The sequence below is a fragment of the Halictus rubicundus genome, chromosome 15 (genome assembly GCF_050948215.1).
Source record: "Halictus rubicundus isolate RS-2024b chromosome 15, iyHalRubi1_principal, whole genome shotgun sequence".
NCBI lineage: Eukaryota > Metazoa > Arthropoda > Insecta > Hymenoptera > Halictidae > Halictus > Halictus rubicundus.
This window is the reverse complement of record NC_135163.1, coordinates 2,265,487-2,279,236: the sequence shown is the minus strand read 5'-3', so window position 1 is coordinate 2,279,236 and position 13,750 is coordinate 2,265,487.

The following is a 13,750-nucleotide window of genomic DNA, read 5'->3' as shown; positions in this document are numbered from 1 at the left end:
CTAGCAGGCAGGCGAGAACACGCTCCACTGAGCCAGACCAGACACACCTGGGTCGCCGGAAAAACTCTCGAGCCGTAAAACTTGACCGTAACACCGTGCCGGATTTGTTCGAGAGACAACAGGAAAAAAAAAAGAATGGTTGTTCCGGCGCGGCGAGCTGTTCTCGCTGGAAAAGAATCGACTACCATAGATCGCCGCTACGATGCATCGAGGAGCCGATGCGATTCGAGTAAACGTTGCAGCTCTCGGTGGCCTTGCCCTCGCGAGCGCAAGGTCAAAGTTCACGAGCGGTCTCTCTTGTTTGCGTCTCGTCTCGTCTCGTCGAGCCTCGGCACGCCACCATTCGTCGCGTTGCCAATTTGACCGCGAATATAGAAAAACGCGCGCGTGATTCGTTTAGGTTTAGGATATAGCCTTAGAATTAGTCGCGTACGCTTCGCACCGTTCCCGGTCCCGTTCCCATTCTTATCCCCCCCATTCCCGACCCTCTCATAGTGCGTAACGCATCGGACAAACTCTTTCCTCGATTCGGTCTCGATAATTTTTCTCGTAGCAATGACTTTTTCTTCCGTCGATCTCGCTCGATCAACGACGGGAGAAGATTCGTTTTGGCGAGTAACGAGCGCCGGCATTGCCAACACGCAATGCGCAGCAAAATGAAATACGCGAGAGCATTATTTGCGAACAGACCGGTTTCCTTCTTTCGTCCTTGTTTCGTTTCTTCCCTGTTTCGCGCGTTATCCGCCATCGCCGTTTCGCTTCCTAGCCGTTCTTTCGGCGGCGATGCATTTCCATCTGTTCGACGTCACGCGTCGCCTCGGTTAGGTTTCGGAAGACGGCAAGATTAGCGTTCCGCGGCGGTGAGATTGACGAAAAGAAGATAACGGAAGCGGCGGGAAGGGAGGGGGGGGGGGAGGTGAGAGACGTGGACGACGCGTCGCGCCGCACGAAACCCAAGGGACACGATTCACGGCGGTCAATTACCGCGAAGGATTTTACGCGAGTAGAGGGGTTAACCTTGAAATCGCGCAGTCGACAGACGCGATCGAGAGTTCGGCGCGCGTTTGATGTTTCCGCGCACGGCATTCGCAGAAGCGAGGATCGCATTCGTTTCGAAACCGAAACGCTTCGGAGGTTCGACCAATATGTTCGGATGATAGAATAATCGCGGATCGGAGCCCTCGCTTCGGTCGGCAGCTTCCCTCGAACTCGAATCCGTCGGCGACCTCGGTTCGCCTTGTTTCTCCCTCTCTGCCCCTCTCGACCCCGCTCAGCGACGTTCACCGTTCTTCCGCGCCCCTCTACACGCATCGCCTAACCTCGGGTCTGCTCGTTTCGTCCAGCCTCGTTTCGCCTCTCTCGGCTATGCTTCAACCTCGTGGTTCGGCTCGCAACGGGCCTTGCATCGCCTCGGTTCGCCTCGGTTCGCCTGGTCTGGTTCCATCATCCGTCCCGTCTCGTTCCATCCTGTCTCGTACCGTCCCGTACCGTACCGTATCGTACCGTACCGTACCGTACCGTCCCATCCCGTTTCGTCACGGCCGACCCGACCCGACCCGCCTGTCTCGCAGCGTCTCGCCGATACCTGCTCTTTTCTCGTATCCTTAGATTTTCCGCGCGGTAATCGCGCATCGATTTTCTCCGGATCGGCGCGATCGTCGCCAGAGTTTCTCGGATCGGCGGCTGGAGAAGGCGCGAGGAGGATACAAGAGAACTACGCAGAGCTATATTCCGTGTAAATTGCCGCGGCGGTCTATTGCAACGAGGTTTCTACGTCGCGAGACGGATAAGCTGTGCCCGGTCGCGCCGGACTGTGGGAAATATGGTCGGGCAAAGTCGGGGGACGTTGAGCCGCGAGCAGATGGGAAGAATCATCGACGCGAAGGTGGTCGATGAGATCGAGGAACGGAAGGAAGGAGGACGGAGAAAGGAGAAACGAGAAACGAGAAACGAGAAACGAGAAACGGGCAACGAGGAACGAGAAGATTGGTGGGAAGGGGTGGAAACGGGAGACGCGCAGGAGAGGGTGGTGGTCACGGTGGTAATGGTAGGGTCGACGGTTGATAGGGTAGTGGCGCGGAAGGCAGGGACGCAGGGGCGTACAGCGATATAGAACGCCGGCGGAGGTTAATGCCGCGATCCGGTTCAGGGGGCAGCCTCGATGCCTGCCTGAAAACGAGGCACGGCGCGGCCAGCTAGCTGCTGCCTCTATAGCTTAACAACCGCGCAGCTATACGTACAGCCTGTATAGCCGAACACCGACTGGCCGTCTTCTATGTATATCTACAGCATATATATATACACATATATATATGTATGTATATATATATATATATATATCTATAGCGCACAGCTATACGTATAGCCCGTGACTGACTGGCTGCTGGCCGTTCGACCGGTTGGCTATCCTCCACGCCGCGCGCTTCCTTCGCTTTCTTGTCCGTCCTCTCTCGATCGTTCGCTCGATCGACCAACTGACCGATCGACCGTCTACGATTTAGATCGGATTCGCGTTCGCGCGAGGCTGTACAGACAATTCTCGTTACGAGTCAGCTGCGCCGTTCTGGTGACTGACTCTTAGACGAAGTCTGAGCGTCGCATTCGAAATATACAGGGCACGCTGGAAACCTAAGAGTCATATCCGTCTACAAGACCTAAAAGCCTATGACTATCAAGCGATAGTGACAAGAAGACTGAGAAAATGTCTTTCTCCGATACAATGTTGCGCGTAGCTCGAGAGACGGCTCTTCGGCCGGTGTGGGTAGTTCGACTGACCCCAAATTGTGAGGTTGGCACTGACTAGTAACGAGAATTCAATGTACAGTCAACCCTCCTATAACGCGGTACTCTTACAGCGCGGTTTCCGTTCAACAACGTCCCATCAGTTCTTTCCGTGCACTCAATGAATGGTTTTAACTGTATATGTTTATATAAACATTCAAGCTTATCTCTTGAAAAACGAATGGGTGCCAAATCTCGATTTACAAGATGTGAAAAAAGGGCTAAATTTGGCTAAAGAGTTAGAACTTCATTTCATTCAAACTGATCATTCAACGGTGCGCAGCGCAAAGTTTAAAAGAGAGTTAAGAAATTGCTTAGCTCCCTATAGAGAGGTTTTAGTGGAGTTAGAAAAAAAAAGCTACAATCGAAAACCAATGTGAAGATGAACCAAGCGAGGAAGACATTTTGCCCATTAAAAGAAGGCGAGTTAGGCGACTCATATCTGACAGCGAGGATGAGTGTTGAAAGATTACATAATTTTACAAAAGTCTTTCTTGTTTTTGTTGGAAAACAGTTTTTTTAGTTTAGTTTTTGTTTCATTCTTTTTTATCATTTCCTTATACGAACTCTTCAATTCAATAAAAATAATTTCTAATTTATCTTGTCTTTTGTATTTATTGGTCTCCATATAACGCGGTACGAATGATGTGATTTGTACTAATTCTGAGTTTCTTATAGCGCGGTTTCCATACAACGCGGTAGACGGTTTCCATAGAACGCGCTACGAATTAGCCTGGTTTGTACGGTTAAATCCGAGTTTCTTATAGCGCGGTTTCCATATAACGCGGTACGCACTCGCCGCGTTATAGGAGGGTTGACTGTATACCACGAGACAAGACGACGCGGTTCGGCGACACCAACCGATGAAAACCGTGCGTTCCAGATCGAATAGGGCTACTCGTTCGTTCGTTCGCGAAGCTTTCCTCCGATCGCGAATTCGATAAAATTGCGCGCGGCGCGTTTTTCTTGGGAACGTAGTTGGCAAACGCGAGCGATATCTGCGCCGCGCATCGGGGGAAAAAGGGAAAGGCGTTGTTGTTGCTCGCGGCGTTCGGAAAAGACGCGCGATGCCCGGACAAGAAGAGGAACGATGCGTGACAAGTAGCGAACCGACGAGAGGTGAAGCGAGACGAGATCGCGCGTTCGCAGGCAACGAGAGTCCGTTTGCCGTTGACCTCGCGCCGACGGCCCTGGCGCGAGTCAGAGCCTGCGAGCCGCTAGTCGCGAATCGCAGCCCGCGAAAAGCGAGAAGCGAGACGCGAGACGCGAGCGAGACCGACGAACAACCGGGAGCCGAGTGTCGGGAGCAACGGGAAGACGGGTTAAACGATGTCAACTCCGACATTTAACGACATTCGTGGACCAACGAACTGCTGGACCGCGACCACCAGAAATCCGAATGAATCAATCCGGAACGTTGTTGTCTCGAACGCTCGAGACTCGTCGTCGCGTCGGACCTTGAGAGCGGCATTGGATAACGTGCGCCCGATGCGGATGTTTGTCTGGAAGAGCGCCGCGGCGACAACGATCCGCGCCGATCGTGCGTCGAATGCGCGTATCGACGTATCGGTGCATCCGCCCCCGGAAAACCGATCCGTCTCTTTCGGCAACGAATCGCAGGATCATTTTTCGCCGGAAGAGAAACGCAATGCTTTCGAAAGAAGGTGTCCCCGGATCGCAAGCCTGATTGTCTCGGGACTGCCGTCTACCACGATCCAACGACTGCCCGTTGAATTCGTTTGTTCTAGGAGAGAAACGTTGGTCGTCGGTGGCATCGCGATCAGCGTCTCGAGAAACGCGAAGAATCCTATGCTGATGAACGATGCGTCGAATTTCGTCGTCGAACGCGACCAGCTGATCCGTAAAAAGCGATTCAAAGTCGCGAGAGAAAGTAGTCGAAGGTCGCGAAACTAAGGTTCGTCGATCGCGAAGAAAATCTCATTGGCGTGGACATCGACGTGGACGCGTACGCGGACGCGGTCGCGAACGAATCGAGAGATTTCCGATGCCCGCGCTTGAAATTCCGCGTGGCAGTTCGCCAAGGGCGCGAACGTTAAAGAGATTCGTTAACCTTCCTCGCTGCGAATAAACGAGGTCCTCGGCAACGTCATTACGGTTCGTCGAGCGATTCGCGGAGCTCGGTTATTAATAGGTGCACCCATCTGTAGGACGGGAAATGCGAGAATTGGCAATGACGCGCGTGCTCGTGCCCGTGCTCGCGCTCGCGGCGCAGCGAACTTCGACTCGTTCACGAAAATTCTGGCGATCGCGGAGAAGCTGGCAAAAGTTGAAGCGCAATATGGACGAATTTATTCGTTTGTTGCGTCGTCGTCGTTGTTATTCCACTAGTCGTGGTCCCACGAGGCTAGAAAAGATCAGGTGACCGCGGGTAGACGGACGTCGAAAGATTGCGAGGTGAGAGTTGGCCGAACAAACAGGGAGGAGGAAAGGGCTGGATCGACAACTTCCGAGAAGAAACGAGCGATCGAGGGAAGTTTGCAATGGCGCTCGTAGAAAGATAAGTTAATCGCAATCTGGTATAGGCAGATACGCGCTGGAAAAGGTTTCGGAGGGTCGATAAATGTGACGCGACGAGGAGAAGAGCGTGGACCGAGGCCGCGAAACGGAAGCAGCGAGAACGGACGAGAAGCCTTTTCGCGGGAGCTCGGAGGTGCGGCCAGAGGGCGAGCACCGGCCCGAGTTCTCGGTATCGAGGGACACGAACATCGGCGCGGGTGCGGGTGCGGGTGCGGCTGCGGGTACTGGTGCGGGCATGGCCACGGGCAGAGACGCGTCCCGACCATAGAGTTATTCGAGAGGGCTACGGGACAGGCGTCACCGACCGAAAAAACTCATTCCCTCTCGCGGCAAAGCGACTGGAAAGCAAAAAGTAAAAAGGAAAGAACGGAAAGCCGCGCTGTCAGAGTAGAGGTTCGCCGCGCCACACCGCGCCACACCGCGCCGCGCCGCGCCGCGTCCACGACCGCACGACTCCCTCGTAAAAATATTATTTGCGTCTACCGTACCTTCTCGCGACACCTCCTCGAAAACCGCGAGGCTCTCGGGCAGAAAAGTTTTTGAACCGCGGCGATTTTGACGCTGGACGCGTCGACCAGCGTGCTATAATAAGGAGGGAGACTCGTCGACGTTCGGCAACCTCCGATCGCGGTGAAAGCGCGAAACTTTGCGAACCGCTCTTCGCGTTTTTCGGATCCTTCGAATTCCGATTACATGGCGTTTTCGAAACGTTTTAGAATCGGCGCCGCCGAGGAGACGAACGCAGACGCGGACGAGCATCGAGCAATTATGGGAACCAGGTCGTATAGTTTGTTGGTTACGCAACCGTGAACGGGCGAGGCTCGCGTTCGAAGGAACCTCTCGGTGAAAGCGAAGGATTCTACTCGCGAGCGATACGAATGCTCGCAGATATAGGGACGAGTACGGGTTACGGGTGTATTGGTACGGACTCGAACGAGAATATATATACACCAGCGATCTACGGAATCGAGAATACGGATCACGAATCGCGGAATACGGAACACGGAACGCGGAACACGGAACACGGAACAACAAAGTACAACGTCGAAGGACGGATGACGCGTTCGAAAGACTCGACGATCGAGTTTCAGAGAAACACTCGGCAAAGCCATCGGCGACGCGTTCACGTAGTTTCCTCTGGTTTTATATGGTCGTGATTCAACTGTCGCTTCCATTCGATCCCCCCCCTCCCCTCCCCCTCTTCGTTCATGGTCTCGCACGCTGTGCTTTTAATTTGAACGGAATCGACCGAATATATTCTGTTATGTTTCACAGCCACGAAATATGGCACGCGAGAAAAGGTGAAGGAAACGGACATGCAGGTAAACGGGCAAACCAAGAGGCAGGTAACTCGGCTGGTTGGCTGGTAGGTAGCTAGGTAGGTAGGTAGGTAGAAAGGTAAGTAGGTAGGTAGGCAGGCAGGCAGGCAGGCAGGCAGGCAAGCAAGCAGGTAGGTAAACAGGGAGGTAGACGCGGAGAGGATAGCGAGCAAGCGGCGGTGGACAATCGTTCGGCCTGATGAACGACTAGATAAATCTTATTAATTTTCGAGCGGCGCGAAACCATTGGAGAACGCGACACGGAAACGGAAATCAGAAAGAGAGAGAGACAGAGAGAGAGAGAGACAGAGCGAAAGAATTAAAGTCGTAAGAGTCGGGTCTCACGGCGATGGATCGAACGCGTTGCGCCAAGCGTCTGGCTCGGCGGGCGCGACCTTGAACGCGTTTAGGATACGAACGGTCCGACTGGAACGATATGAAGCACGACGAAAATCTGCGAACGTCCGAAATCGTTTGCGCGAGTCGCTCTTCTGCTAGATCGCGGCCTCGCGACCACACACACGGGAAACAAGCGTCTCGAACGATGACGTTTGTCGCCATCGCCGTGGATCCCAGTGAAAATCAAAGGCGAGACTCTGCGAAACCAAATCGAACGTAGTTGGGGACAAGGGCGAGGATGGGGGACGGGGACGGAGACGGAGACGGAGACGGGACGAGCACGGGCACGGGCACGATTCGAAAGGGGGCCCGAACGGTCGTAAATCTCCCGGCTTCTCCGACGGAACTGGTTCTACGAAATAGGTTTCGTCCTCGGCAAGTTATACCTGCCCCTCCGTCGAATGCAAAATTGTTGCCGGCAGGCGGCGGATAGCGGTGGACGGCGACGGATGGCAGCGAATGGCAGCGGAAACGCCACTACTGCTGGTCTCCGTAGGTTTTTCATTGAGAGGATTGCTGGGACGAATAACGAATCTCGCGCAGGCGAAACGAGGATCCCGTAGAAATCCTCGGCGTGTCGCGGCGAGAGGGAAAACCGCGGGCGCGATTCGTTCTCTTAGGGGTGCGAAGCGTGAATCGCTCCCGCGATGCATCGCAGTCGAGAGGAAGGGTTGCGGGCGAACGTGAACGCGAACGCGAATGCGAACGCGAACCGAGAACGGTGGTCGCGTCTTTCGGTTTACCTTCTAAAAATATAACGGGGTGCGGTCGAGGTGTGTAACTGGTAAGGTCGCGAGTTCGATTCCCTCCGAGGGAAAATACACCGCTATTTCTAGAATCGTCGAGAGAAAGAGAGTGGGGAGAGAGGGAGAGCCATCCGCGTCGTCCACGGCATAAATGCAAAAATCGAGCGATTAAGGAGTTTCGTCGAACGTTCCGTTCCGAGAAAAACGCCCCCAAGAAGAGCGCCGCGGTTTTGTCATCCTCCAAGCTGTATCCAACAATTGTATATTTTCCAATCGAAGGCGAACGAAGTTACGCGTCGAAGCACAACACGCCGGAAAGAAAACACGAAACTTTGACGAGACCTCGCGAGTTCGAGTCGAGAACGAACGAAGGGCCAAAAGGGGCTGGTTTCGTCTGCGAAAAATCCGGGGAAGGGTGAATAGCCGAGAAAGACCGAACGCGAGAGGCCGACAGAACTTTACGGATTGCGCGAGCAACCAAGCGGATTGCCGTCGCGTCGCAGCGTGAACTATAATGCTTTCGGATTAATCGGCGGGGCTTCGACGCGATTACCGTAGGTTCGTCACGGGCGAATGGACAAAGTTCCCGACGATCGCGACCGGTAAATACGATCCGAACGGCGCGGCCCTTCGCGCGTTCCCCCGATCGACAGCTAACGAGAAGCAAACACGATTCGAGATTGTTCGCGAATTGCGGATCGCGCTCCGGCGGTGCGAGGCAAGCGGAAACGCGTTACCTTCGACTACAAAAAGAAGAGCAAAGGCGGTGAAAAGGTCGCGCGAGAACCGAACGCGAGTCTCGAAAAGAGTCAAAATCGAAATCGTGACGCGTCGTTGCTGCTGCCACCGACCGTCATCGCCTCCAACACCGCCGCCACCGCCTCCACCGCCGCCGTCGACGTTCTACGACCCTACGAGATCGCTAAATAAAGCGGCGTTTAAATGCTCGCGACGCAGCTGTCGTCTTGGTACAATGGTACCCCTGTTTCGAAGCTCGGAGCCCGCTCGGGGCTCTTTGAGAGGCACCGTGGCACACGTTTTTTCGGCCGGGTGGCGACGATCGTAAAGCGACACGTGTTTCGAAAGTAGGTCACCCATCCGGGAATCGACGAACGACCGCGAGAAGAAATTTTCTAAGGAAGCCGCAGGTCGCGTACCGCGAGAAGCGAGGAGCGTTAGCGCGCTCGTTGTTGACCCTCCGCGAGGGAATCGGCTCCCGAATCAAATTCGGGGATGCCTCGCTCCCCCTTTGCACTTGGTCTTATCGATTCGTCGTGGCCCTCGACGAAGCCCTCGCCTCGGTTGCCTCGCGTTTCTCGTCGTCCCTGGCCGTCCCTCGTTCCCAACAGTCGCAACACCCAACCCAGGAGAATAGTCGACGGCGGTCGCTTTACTTTTCTGCGAAGAAACCGATCGGCTCGTAGGCCAGTGTCGTGGCTCGCACGAGGTTCGCGCGAGATCCGAACGAGATCGGTACGAGATCGAGATTCGAACGGTGCTCGAACGTACGGCGTCGTACCACCGTTCCCCCGTTTCCACGCTGTCGTCCAACTTTATGCGCGCTGTTTACGAGCATTCGAACGAAACGCTCGTCTACGGTCTACAGTCTACGGCGTAGTAACCGAGAGCAGAACGGGGACGAGGTGGTGGGTCGAGGAGAGGCGAGAATTCGCGCGAGTTATATTTAACCGATCGTGGCGCGGGCTTTCCACGGTACTTGAAATCAGGGTTCGCCGCATCCGCGAGAAAAAAGTTGCGACGAAGACGAAGCAAGAGTTTTCCCGTGCGTCATCGGTCTTTGCTCGCGCGTTGAACCGCTTCGAGTTTACGAAACGCTAACATCGGGTCTCAAGGAGCAAAAAGGTGCCTCGTCCCGTCTCGTCTCGTCTCGTCTCGACGCATCCCGTCGCGTCGTCCTCGCATCGTTCTCTGCGCTTAATTTTCCACCGCCGACGCTGCCGCTCTTCTCTCCAATCCTCCTCCCTCTCACTCTCTCTCTCTCTCTCTCTCTCTCTCTCTCTCTCTCTCTCTCTCCTTCTGCTCGGTACGGACTCTCTACGGTCAGTGTTTCGAACAGCTGTCGCGTTTCGACCGCGCGAGCAACAACGTGCCGGATTTTAGCGGCCAAATCTATCCGCTCGGATCCTCTCCAATCCGCAGGTAGACGAACACGAACTAAAGGTTTACCAGCGCCGTCGGACATTCGTGCCCAACAATTCGAATAGCGGACTCGAAACCATTCTCCGGTGCGCACGTAGCGCGTACCCGCGCGCTCACGCTCGCACTCGCACCCACACCCGCTGGCTCCGGAAGAACGACCTTTCTTTATTTCGATCCTCGGCTCGAGAAATCCTCGACCCTCGTTTCTTTTCATAAGACGAGGTTCCATAAAGCGAGAGAAAGGGAAAAAGAGATGGTACGGGACGGTGCGCATTTTGAATGGCTCGTCTCGGGAGAATCTCGAGTTTCAATGGCCGTGCCACGTCCGATTTCGTGACAACCGAAAGACGAGCGAGCAGAGGTGAAGACGAGACCGAGAGCAACAACGAGCAAAAGAGAAAGAGAGAGAGAGAACGAAAGCGACAGCGGGAGTTGGACCCTTCGGACGCGCAACAAGGAACCGCACGATTTCGAGGCAAACCTGGCCGAGTAAAACCCGAACACGGTTCAAGCGAGCTTCCCCCGACGCTTCTTCGTTGCTTCTTCCCAAACTGTAGATCGACGCGAAATCATCGAAGCGATCACGATTCTGTTCGTGCAGCGACATCGAAACGCGTTGCGCGTTGTACGCGCCGGGACAATTGCTCGAATTATTTTGAAATTCGTTTATCGATAAAACAACGAGAACGCGAGACGCCGAGACCCGCTCGTAAATCTTGGCGAATACTTTCCTCTACCTGTTCGACGAAACCATCTCCCCTCTCTTCCGCTTCTCTCGTGGGAAAATGGAACCCGGGTACGCGTTCTAATCGTAACGGATTGTCGAACGCGTTACGGAAACCCGTCTCTGGAGGCCGATCAACAATTTCGTCGACTGTTTCGAATCCGTCGCATCGTCTTTTCCTTCTCGTCGAACGAGAGCGAAGAGAACGTGTTTCGAGCTCTCGGCAGGCTGCGCTGCGAGTACACCGCGAGTGCAGCGACGCGAGACTGGTCGCGCGTCTGACGCGTACAGTTTTTTCTACTGACAGAGAGAAGGAAATTTTCGAATTCATTCATTTTGAAATGAGAACGTTTCTTCTCGTTGATCCTCCGATCCTATCTCCACGTTTTCTCCGCGCCCTCTTCGCGCGTTCTATGCCCCTTCCGCTCCCTCTAACGAGTACAAATTTGGCAAAAGTTTGATCTTTTTCGGCGATATAAACGAGAGAAAGCTGGGCGCTTGAGAAGTATGGAGGCGCTCGGGTCGGTGTGTCGACCAACGCGAAAATACGACGGTTCGCGTAAAACGAAACCGAACCGATTGGAAAGCACGGAGCGGTCAGAAACGGAGAACCTTCACGATAATCCAGTCGATCCTCTCGGATTCTCCGTTACGAATAATAAACTCGCCGACAAAGTGGCCGCCGCGTGGTGCGGCGCGGCGTGGCGACGGGCGACGGGCAGCGGCCAGCGGCTAGCGGCCGACCGAGGATCGGACATAGACGCCTTCCACGAACCGCTTTTTTCCGTTTCGACCTTCCACGCCGTAAAAGGAGAGCCGAGCTCTCGAGGAAGGACGACCGCGAAGTTTACGCCGCTCCGATATTGCTCGACCGCTTTTACGGTTTCCTCGATAAACTAAAGTTTGCTTTTATTTTTCATAAAACGCGAGCTCACGGCTCGCGTTGGCGCGCAGCTTTCGCTCTCGGGTGGTCCGAGGAACCGCGAAAACCATCGACGGCGAAACTTCTGCGTCGACCAGACGAAACGAGAAAACCAACCCTCTCGACAGCGACTCGTCGCTGCGCGAAGGACACGCTCGGCTTTCACCGACAGACCGGCGACCGCTGAGAGTCACTGGGTTCTCCCAAAGTGCGCAGAAACCGCTCGTCGTTCCCACCTCTGACGCGGAGGTGGTGGCGATCCCCAGTTCCGACGCGAGTAGGTCAGAGTACGTCTGACTCCGCGCACATTGCACGTCCCGCAACTCGCAATTCGCTGCCGGTTCGGTTCGGTTCGGTTCGTCGTTCTTTCGTTCTGCTGCTCGAGTCTGGTTACCATCGAGGGGAACGTTTTCGCTTCTCCCGCCGCAGCGGGACATCCCGACAGGTCGTGGTCGAGGAGGAATCGCGTGGCGCGGTTTCCTCGTACGTATCGGCCCACGCGAATCCGTTCGTTGCCCGCTCCTCCATAAAACCGTGGAGCTTCGCCGCGATGGCTGCCCTCCTCGACACGCGAGAAATTTACGGAAATCGACCGGTACAGAAACGATTCGCTCTTCGGTAATCGTAGCTCGCGGTCCTATCGGCAAGGGTAGCGCACCGTCGCGTCCTGTTTCGTCCCGGTCGTCTTCATCGGTCGAACCTTTCTCTTTTCCTCGCGCTTATCCCGAACGTGACCCGGCTGAACGATCGAGAACGTTGACCCGCCGACGCGTGGACCCCGCAACCTCGCTCGCGCGAATGCTCCGTGATTCTCCGTTCGCTCCCCGAGAAAGCGAAAAGCGAAAAGCGAAAAGCAGAGTATGGAAACGCGCGCATCTCAAATCGGAAACGTTCCGGCGGAATAATCGTCGTCGAACATCAGCTAATTGTAAGAAAAGCGAAAAGCAGAGTCTGTATGGAGACGCGCGCAGCTCGAACCGGAAACGTTCCGGCGAAATAATCGTCGTCGAACATTAACGCTAAGGCCGAGTTCAGACACGGCGGAATCCGCGCGTTTCCGACCGCGTGAAAATTGATAGTTGTTCAGAAAGAAACGGCGACCGTGCGGATATGCAGGAGAGAGGCGAAGTTTTATCTCAGTGTTAACATGGAAGTTGAAGAAGCAATATGTTTGTGGTTGCTCCACAAAAAAGAAAATAGGAAAAGGCAGTATTGGGTGCATCCGATATTGAGATCGGCTCTCACATGGCCTATTTGTAACTCTATATCCCAAATTAAGAAATTTTTAATCGAAATTCTTCAACTATTTGAGAACGTTGATAAAATTTTTATAGACTTTATTGGAATAATCAGCACATTGAATACCCCATATCGCTGGTGTTTTCTCCACTTCATCGAGAAACAATTCGGTGTCGAAACGATTCATGCTGCCGCACATCGTAAACGCGCGGAATCCACCCAACAACTGAACGCTCTCATAAGAACCATGGAAAATAGAATCGCGCGGTTTTGAGTCGGCAGGTGTGAACGAATATGAAGACGCCAATGTAAATAAGAACCGCGCGGTTTCCGCCGTGTCTGAACTACGCTAATTGTAAGAAAACCGCTGGGAACGCGCGAGCATTTTCGTCGTTCACAGCGCCGCGATTCCCTTTTTCTCCAACGGATCGGATTTTCACGATGCAGCGCGACACGCGATGGTTTTCGTTAAAATTTTGCTTCGATCCGTGAAAGAGGAACCGTGACGGACGAACGAACACGGAACGAAGGGATCGAAGTACGCGGGAAACGCAATTAGAGCAGAACCGGTCGGTGCTACGAACAGCTCGAAAGGGAGAGAAGAGCGTTTCTCTACGCCGCGCTATGAATTGCGCTCGGCGCGTTCGTGTTCGTGGGGCGGAGACCGATCCTGTTGCTCGCAGTCGCTTTTCCCCGAAAATCGAGAACCCGAATGACTTGGTCGTGCCGACAGACGGAAAGTGCATCGCCGCCGCACCGCGCCGCTATGGTCGTTGCTTCGCATTCAATCTGAAACAAATCGACAGCGATATCAAAGGTGCAATTCGTCGATCGTTTCCAGTCTATTCGACGCTCTCCCCCGGCCAGAGGCGAAACGAAGAAGAAGCGTCGAATCTCTTCGAGTTTGCAACTCGTGACTGTT